The 9,132-nt window shown below is 34.0% G+C and overlaps 1 long non-coding RNA gene across 1 annotated transcript in view; it reads right to left on the bottom strand.

Moving 5' to 3' along the window:
- Positions 1-297: 297 nt before the first annotated feature.
- LOC136059679 (uncharacterized) overlaps positions 298-9,132 on the bottom strand; it is a 32,156-nt gene continuing 23,321 nt past the window's right edge. The window contains exons 2-3 of the long non-coding RNA XR_010623299.1: positions 3,616-3,707; positions 298-440 (exon numbers count right to left, since the gene is read on the bottom strand). This is a non-coding gene — a long non-coding RNA (uncharacterized LOC136059679). The remainder of the gene's footprint in view (positions 441-3,615; positions 3,708-9,132) is intronic.

Here is a 9,132-nt window from a genome sequence, read left to right as displayed (position 1 = left end):
AGTGAAACTGTTCTTAGTAAATTAATTTAAAATCTTTCATTAAAGGAGGATACAAATCTTAAGAAAATGACAAACCTATTTGCACGTGACATACAATATTTGATGTTCAGTAAACGTCCTAAAGGATATCCTTAGACATTTTTCGCCATTAAGTGGATGACTGACTATTGTAGAAGTGCAAACTGAAAAAAAAAAAAAAAGTCATTTACCAGGAAGAGACAATCTTTCGGATTTTATTTTAACACTTTCAGAAGAAAAAAATAAATATCCCCTCATTTTTTAACTGATAGATTAATTGATAAGTCTAGACTAAACAGAACCTTGGAAGACAGTCTGATCCAACCAGGTTTTGAAAGCTGTGCCTTAAATTAGGCTTTCCTTGTCAAGCCAAGTCTTGAATATTTCCTGTGGGCAGGATTCTTCCATTTCTATAGTGAAACCTATAAAAAAGATCTGTTATTCTTATAGTAAAAACTTATTTTCTTCAATAGTGCAATGTTAGCCCATGCTTAAATTGCTGTTCTCCACATCGTTATGAGAAAAGTTAGAAGTGCAAATGGTTACATGTTGCTACTTGGGTGTTTGTTTATGTTTAGATATAGAATTTGAATAATTTCAAATTGTCTACTTGCAAGTAATGAATGAAACACTTGACTGGAAGATTAGTAAGTTTTTGTTTGTTTCTTACTATTACTAAAAATATCTAAATTATTTGTTGATGGAATATGATAAATTTATAAAAAGGACTAGACAAAAAGCAGCAAAGCCACTGCAGTTAGAAATTAAAGCTTTTTAATTTTATGCTTGATTATAATCTGACCACTGAGTTTGGAATTGGGGGGGGAAAAAAATCTTTAAATAAAATTGCCAGAGATCTCCAGATGAGGTATCATCCAACCCTTGGCATGATCTGAGAACACCTTGTCATGGTTTTATGAAAACTAAAAAACAAAAACAAAAACAAAAAAAAAAACCCACATCTGTATGCCCGTCTTCTGTTACATTGCATTGTGTTGGCCATACTGTTCTTTCATTAGCACTGTCCTGAGGTACAGTGTATTTTTCCGCATGGGCTGTGACTTCAATATAGCTCACTGGGAATTGATCTCTGACTTGGATTTATAAGGTAATAAAATATATAGTATAAAGTAGTACAGTGCAGGGAAATGTGCAAGGTATTAATTCATGCTTCCTTGTGTGGGAATAGACTTAAAGACTCTATGGTTTATGATTCATATACATCAGATGTCAAAACAGTTCTGAAGTGAATATTCACACATAAAAATTCAAAATATTTCTTATTATGTGGTTGTTGGGTTTTGTTTTTCTTTTTGCGATTTCAGAAATAACAAAAAATTGGATAATCTATACTGTTCTCGCAGCTTCTGACTTGACCCATTATACGAGTTTAAATCTTAAGCTTTATTTTGTGTGAACGTGACTCTCTAATTTTGACTCTCTTCATCAATTTTGTAAAGGAACTTTCAGCCTGACACGTTGTTTCTGGGTATATTGTACATAACTGTTTGTTGAAGTTAGACAAATAATATTCTCATTCTCAGTGGTGTTTTAATCACAGATACACAAAGAGGAATACACATAAGAAAAAAATCCTCTGAATGATTGTGGGAATATAAAGCTGCTTATGGAGATTAAAAGTTAAAGGATTTTTGACATAATCTCATGCCAGATCCACTCCAGTTTCATACAAATGTTTGCAAACTCCGTAATTTCCTTGGCTTCCAGCTGAATGGCTGATGACCACTGCAGCCCTACAAATGATCACAATGCTGTAATAGAGCAGCTGAGGAACAATATCTTGATGGAAAAAAAACAAAACAAAAAAACCCTTGCAGTTCTACAGTTAAGAGAGGAGGAGAAGATATGGGAAGATAAAAGCAAAATAATACTATTTTAGAAAGAACTGCTATTCATATCAGTATGGCACTTTCTGGTTCTAAGCATGGACAAGGAATAAATTATGCTAAGTTTTGCAGCAAAATAGAACAAAAAGTAATCCTCCAAAATTAAGAAATCACAGTAGGCAACAGAAGAAAAAATTCTAAAGAAGGCAGTTCTACTTCTGATTGGTTCCCTGATGTAGTTCAATGAGCACCAGCTCAAACATTTCTGTTAGCCCAAGGGAGAAAGCAAAGCAGAGTAAGAATAAGCTGTCAGATAGAGAAGGAGGTCAGGACTGCTGCTTATGGCAGCAGTGATATTTGAAACTGTACTTGAAACCACAGCTTGAGGTATTTAAAATTTGCATTTTTTTCATCAAATCCAAATCTTCATGTTCTAACCTTGATTAATTCTGATATTCCCTGAGAAAAGACTACAGTATTAATCATTATTTATGAATACTTAAAATGTATTAGCCAGATGTTCTACCTTCTTGAAGTGAACAACAAAGTTAATGAAAATAAAACTGGGGTCAATATTTAAAACAGAGGGATTTTTTTAACTGTTAAAAACAAGAAAGTATATTAAAAAAACCCAAACTATATAAGATGATACTTCTCTGTCAGCAGCCTCCATAGATAATCTTCATAGATAACTTTCAGCTCCTACCACTTAATGTGGTGGTGAATAATTACCTCTCATGAAATGCCTTATTTTTAAATATACTGGTGTGATTCACTGTACATGTAGCTGTTAGCCATGTAAACTAGCTGTGTTAATCATCATTTTTATTTGCACCAGTTACAACTTTTAAAGTCAAGATGTTTCCATGTAAAAACAAGATTCAATTTATGTAACTATGAAAGGGAAGACTCAGATTAGTTAACCTTCTGCTGGAAAAGCAACCATTTGGATATACTGCCCTGGGTTCATAATATGTATAACTGTATTGCAAATTACATAACTGTACTGCAAATTACATTAATTCAGGCCCAAAAATCGGTACTGATCTGTACAGTGCAATGAAAGAGAAGTTGAAATGTGGTAAAGATGTGACGACATATTATTTAGAAGTATTTGCTATCCTGTGACAAATGATTATTTACATGGCACATAAATAATCTACTTTTTCACACTTTTGTGCATCTTAGACTCCAATTAAATACAAACAGCTTCAAATATGTGACAGGTAAGCAGATTTCATAGTTATTGTTTAAGAAAACAATTTGAGGAAATCAATTCCATATGACCAACTAATTGTTTTCGTTGTTTTAAATGAGTGGCAGTATTAAAAAGAAATAGTGTTTGCTTTCCTATGCATAATCAGAGAATTTTTTTGGAATATTAAGCTAACCAGGCAGCAGGATGTGATGCTTTGTTATAGCTGTCAACAATTTACAGCATTGCAGGCTTGTGGCAGTGGTTTAGGAAAGCAGTGTTAATGCCAGCATTCAAAGATTACTTAATTAACCATTACAATCAGGCTCTAAAACAAGGCATTAATTGACCAAGCAGGAGTGTTAAAATGTAAAAAATATTGTTGATAGTTTTAAACTTCACTCGATTTCTGCCAGATTTCTATCTCTGCTATTGCAGCAACATAACAAGATCAGGAACAGACATTTCATTGAGAAAGCTCGTCAGAGACTTGCTTATATATTTGAACAAGCAAATCTCTGTTTTACACATGCATACACAAATATTTAAACTTACCTATGTATTTTGTTTAATTTTCCTAAGTATCTCTGCTGCTTTAAACCTACTTGTACCTTGCTTTTCAGTATTTCACATTTGTTTCTTTAGATCTGATTAGGCAAAAAATACAAAATTAGAAAAAAATAATAGATGCTGCAGAATTCCATAAAAAGGTACAAATGATCAGATTTTGTTTCCTTCCTGATTGAATGCATCAACCTTTTCATTCTCCCAGATGCTGATATTCAGACAGACGTTATTTCTTTTCTCTCATGTAATTTTTTGGTAGCTATCCAGGAAAGAATTAAGATTTCAATAACAAACATACATTTGCACAGAGAAACACAGCATAACTTTCTGTGATTAATGTCGAAAAGAGTCATTCTAGTTTTTACGCTGGTTTCTCCTCTGTAGTCTTTAGAATCTTGATTTTCATATGGATTTTTGTGAAACAGTTTGTCTTTGAGTTTTTAGGATATCCAACTCTAGTCTATGTAGCCCCAAATTTCCCTGAGTTGCACCAAAATTTTCACAAAGCCAGAAGATTTTTTTCAAAAAGTTAGTGTTCTAGGAGCCTAAACTGTGTTCTAGTGATGCCATCGCTTAGCTCAATTGCTTCTGCCTTCAACAACTAATGCATAATGCCTATTACCTTTAGGACATGAAGTTGAAATTGCTATTCATGTAAGGCCTTTATCACTACAAGAGTACATGTACATTCACCAAAGTGATGGAAAGGCTCTGGTACAGAAAGGGTGCTTCGAAAGCAGTTAGTTGCTTTAGTTTCTATTCTTAAAGGGACATGCTGTGATCACTGAAGCAGAAGTACAATCCTGTACCATAAATTGAACCTTTTCTATCAGATATCCCGTCAAACTTGTATGTACATTGCTGCAATCTGCTTTTGTCAGGAGTGGATGTTCAATGTGAGAAACTGATGATTTACATGATGAATGGGATGGTGTGCTTAAGGACATCTTGAGTGTCAGGGAACATGAAGAATTAGAGAAGAGAGCTGTCTATTTTTTAATTCATACTGAACACTTGAGAACCTTCCTATACAGTCAGAGATCCCAGACCACCTAGCTAGGAAAATCTTGACTTTCAAATAGAGGTTATGGTCTTCTTTTGCTTTCCCAGACTGGTTAAGCAAAACATTTTAAGGGAAGATTCCTTTTTTTCACTTCAGCTGCATGCTGGTCATCTCTCCCTAAACTCTTGAGAAAACTGGAAAAAGAGAAGTGAATCTCTACAGAATTCAAACTTCTTTCTCCCCATACATTAGCTAAAAACAAGGCAAGGTTCCACGCTTTTTTTCCTATGAGGGAAGATATGTCTCTGTCTTCTCCTCATGTTTTTTGATACAGGATTTTGATTGTGCTAGATTCTTGTAACTCAAATTCTGCCAAAATTTAATAACAGATGGGGACATTTGATAGCCTTTCTGCAAGCCAATATTTCAAGAATTCCTGATGCTCTTGCAGAGGTGAGAATCAATGCATCACATGTTATTGGTAAAGTTTTAAAAAGACAAAATAATTCTGATGCCTAAATCATAGCTCTGATTTCTTTTCTTGAGCTTTCAACTTCCCAGCAATACTGCCTCAAAATATCCAAGCATAATTATTTACCCCACAATTATGCTCTAGTAAATGAAAAATATGATTCATAGGTTCACTTCTAGCAATACCTTCGATGTTCATTGACTTGAAAATAGACTTCAAATTCTCGAACTACCATTTCTTTTTCTTTTTGCAAAAGGGAAAAATGGAAAAAAATAAACCACTGTGCTAAATAAGAAAGACAGCATGTCTGTTAAATGTTCATTTTAGCTTTCCAAACAATCTTTAAACACATCTTGAATTTTACAGACTCATCATCCTTGTAGATAACATAACATTCAAAGAAAAGAACAAACTGAACGGAAAAGAGACTATTTCTCACTTTCTCCAAGGAGGGCAATCAGTCCAGTGAACAATTTACCCTTGGATTAATCAGAAAGCCTGCTCCAAATTCCATTATTTGCATCATTATTGCTCTGCTAAAGTTGAATTAGGTCAATGTGCTCACAGGGGAATCAACTGAATCACAGAGGTTAGACATGAAAAAAAGAAAGGAACTAAAAGAAGAGAAGATATTTTTCATGGTTATTTTCAAGGTTATTTCTTTTGAGGTTATTTCTTTCAAGTATTCCTACGAATGGTCAGACTTTTTACTTAGTGTATACTACATTACAGGCTTCTTTTGTGAGAAGTAACACAACATACAGATTCCATCAGAATATTTTTCTCACAGAATAACAAAATATCAGATGATTAAAGTACCATGCTTATATACTCTCTCTCCAGTGATTTTGGCTTTTGATTTTGTTTTGATATGTTAAGCAGTTTTGATGAACTCATAACCTTGGATGCCAAAGGGAATGCCTGGCCAAAACAAGAAGAAATTTAAGTGTTGCTTCTGTGTTTACTCACACACATGTATAAAAGTAGGAAGGTCCAAGGGGAAAAATACACAGGAAGGACTTCAGAGCTACTGTCTAATCAACTCCTAAACTGATTCTAAAGAATAAAGTTCAGACACTTTGTGACAGAGATTCTGAACTGTATCGTAAATGACCACCATCAGATTCTTCAAGGAACACTGTAAAAAATCAAACCACAGAACCTGCCATTTGCTGCCATAAAAGCATAGGTTCATAAGGTTGGAAAGGACCTACAAGATCATCTAGTCCAACCATCCTGCTATCACTATCCCTACCCAACTACTGAATCAAATCCCTTAGCACCTCATCTAAACGCTTCTTGAACAGTGCTAAGGCGCATAATTTCTTTCTAAATGTGATTTTCATCCCATTCAGTCCTTTCTCTTGCTTCAAATTTTATGACATGATTCTGACTTTCATTTTTGAGCAGGCAATTTTCAGATTAAATCTTATTCATGGAATATTACTTCATTGCTATTGTTCTTGAATTACTAATCCAGATTAGAAAAAAAGAATTGAGAAGAGAGATTCAAATCAGCACATATGTTTCCATTTTGAACAAATGCTATTTAAACATGTAGATTTTGTCTACAATCCTTACTCTCAAGATTTTCTTCTGTGCTCTACTAATAAAAAAGGAAAGCTTCTGTATGACAAAAGGCACCAGTGACCTTTGTTAAGTATGGGTGAATGTGGAGTAAGTGCATGAACAACTGACTCTTCCAGCTTCATAAGAAAGTTTTTATACAGATAGATATTGAAAATGGAATAGGCATATTTTGACTGCACTCTATAGCTCTTCATTACTAAGTTTGGTTTTTTTTTAAAATTGTTCCTGAGCTGCAGTCTTAGAAATACTACAAAAGGGACTCACTGTATGGCAACTCCTTGAACCTTCCCTATCCACAGTTCAGATTTTGAAACCTCAATACCATTACAGGAGATGGCACATAATGAGATTGCAGATACCAAGTGCTAGGAGATGGGGTTTTCAGTCTGGTCTGGAGGCCAACATCTCCAGTATACATTTCTTTGGCTGAAAGAAAAGTTCAAAGAGAAAAGAAAATCTTTCACCATAATTTTTCTGATTTCTGGAGGGCAATCTCATGTCTTTAGCTGACTATGTTACTGCCACCATCTGGATGAAGCTTAGGGAAATCTGATTCTTCTGAAGTTACAGCTTTACTTTTTTCAGTCAAACAGCCTCAAGCTCAGAATTTACTGAAGTGAATTCAGCACCACAAAGAGGTGGATAAAACATGAAAACGATACTACAGATTCAGTGTAATCATTTAACAAATTAAATAAGGGGAGATGTCAATGTCAGTAATAAATATAAATATTTAAATTCTATTAGTAGAAAATCTCATTTAGAGCCCTCTTTTTTGTCTGTATAATTTTAATAGAACAAGGCCAAAACTAAAAATAAAAATAAAAAAATAAAAAGTTAAATTTGGAGAAAAATAATCAAATGTATTTTGATTAAATATTTTGTTTTAATGCTTTGATTATGTCAAATCTCTGAATGTGTTAATTAGTATTTAACTTTTTATTTCACTTTAACATTCTGCTGACAAAATTATAAAGTGAATAGGGACTTAATTTACCCAGTGAGGAACTATCTTCCCTCAGTAGAGAGGAATGAAATCACAGGGACACATTTCCTGGCTCAATCTGTATAGCTTAGCTTCTGTCAAGGGAACAAAAATCTCCCAAAATTGCTTGAAGACATATGGATACCCATATTAGTTCTTCTACCTAACTTTTCATAACCTCAGCATAGGGGACATTTCAAGGGTGGGGAAGATTATAAACAGAGGAAAATCCAGATGACATGCTTCGCTGATATTTTAGTGATGTATGTTCCCTAGTGAGCTGAAATGATTCAAAAGAAAGTTTGTTTGAATTTGTTAAAAATGACCTTAGAAGCTGAAACAAATTACAGAACATTTCCCATTAGATTTACATCTTGAAATTCTTATTTTTAATTATCATGCATTTCAATACTATAGAGAGGCCCCATTCACTGCTCATGTCTCTGCTATATAATAGAAAATGTTAGTCCTTTTAGTGTTGGCATCATTTTCCGTAAATCCTGCTGGCATATTTTCATAAATTTTGGAGTGGTCATGGTAGTGAAGTTCATAACAATTTGACCCAAAATGATATATTTTGGTTTCCTGAAATAAACATATTGCACAGAATTTAATAGAAATGCGGATAACAAGAAGATAAAAGTACATACCTCTGTTGTTCCTACCACATTAAATTTTGTTTAAATTAACATTTTCACTTAATAGTATTTTTTTCATAACACCTATATTGATTGTGAAAGCTGAAGGCATTGTATATTTATGTGAAAATGAGATTTTAGTGCCAGTTGTATCTGGTGTCAGGTCAGTGCCTTAAAATATATCGCAGTATTAAAATTCATTTGCAGAATTGTAGAATCATGGAAGTAACCTTAAAAATCATTTTGTTCCAAACTCCCTCGCATCCAAGGAATGTCTTCCACTAATCTCTGATTAACCCTAATCAGAGCAGTCATACTGATCTCTATGTCCTTGCTACCAAAAGGTTGCTTTTTGAGGGCTCAAGAGTTGAAAGAGTCCATCAGAAAGAGATTCTATTTCGCTCTCTAGTGAAGGTACATTCCACTTGCTCTCATGCAGTGTGTTTCTGATGACTGTTGACAGATGACAGAGAGACTTTAAGGAAAGGCCACACCTTCTTGTAAGATATGACAATCAACACAAGGCTGTCTTTCTCTTGTTTTTTTTAGCAACTAACTTCACTCAAATAGCATTCTAAGTACCTTATAAGTACAAGGAAAGAAATAGTAGAAATAAGCCAGGAGGGAAGACACTTCATAAAAGAGAAGGTACAGGAACTTGGCAGAAATGTAGACAGCTGCATTTCTGTCCTGCTTGCTTAATAGTGTAAACAACATTTGATGGTTAGCTTTGTATGTGACCATTCAGGAAACCCTCAACATAGACAATGTATCTTGTCAACCATTTCCTGTGTGTGTAAAATGTAATTCGTCACCC

The sequence above is a fragment of the Cyrtonyx montezumae genome, unplaced genomic scaffold, assembly GCF_038088225.1.
Source record: "Cyrtonyx montezumae isolate F1298 unplaced genomic scaffold, pur_monq_1.0 scaffold_10, whole genome shotgun sequence".
NCBI classification, from domain to species: domain Eukaryota; kingdom Metazoa; phylum Chordata; class Aves; order Galliformes; family Odontophoridae; genus Cyrtonyx; species Cyrtonyx montezumae.
This window is presented reverse-complemented; position numbering and strand designations above follow the sequence as displayed.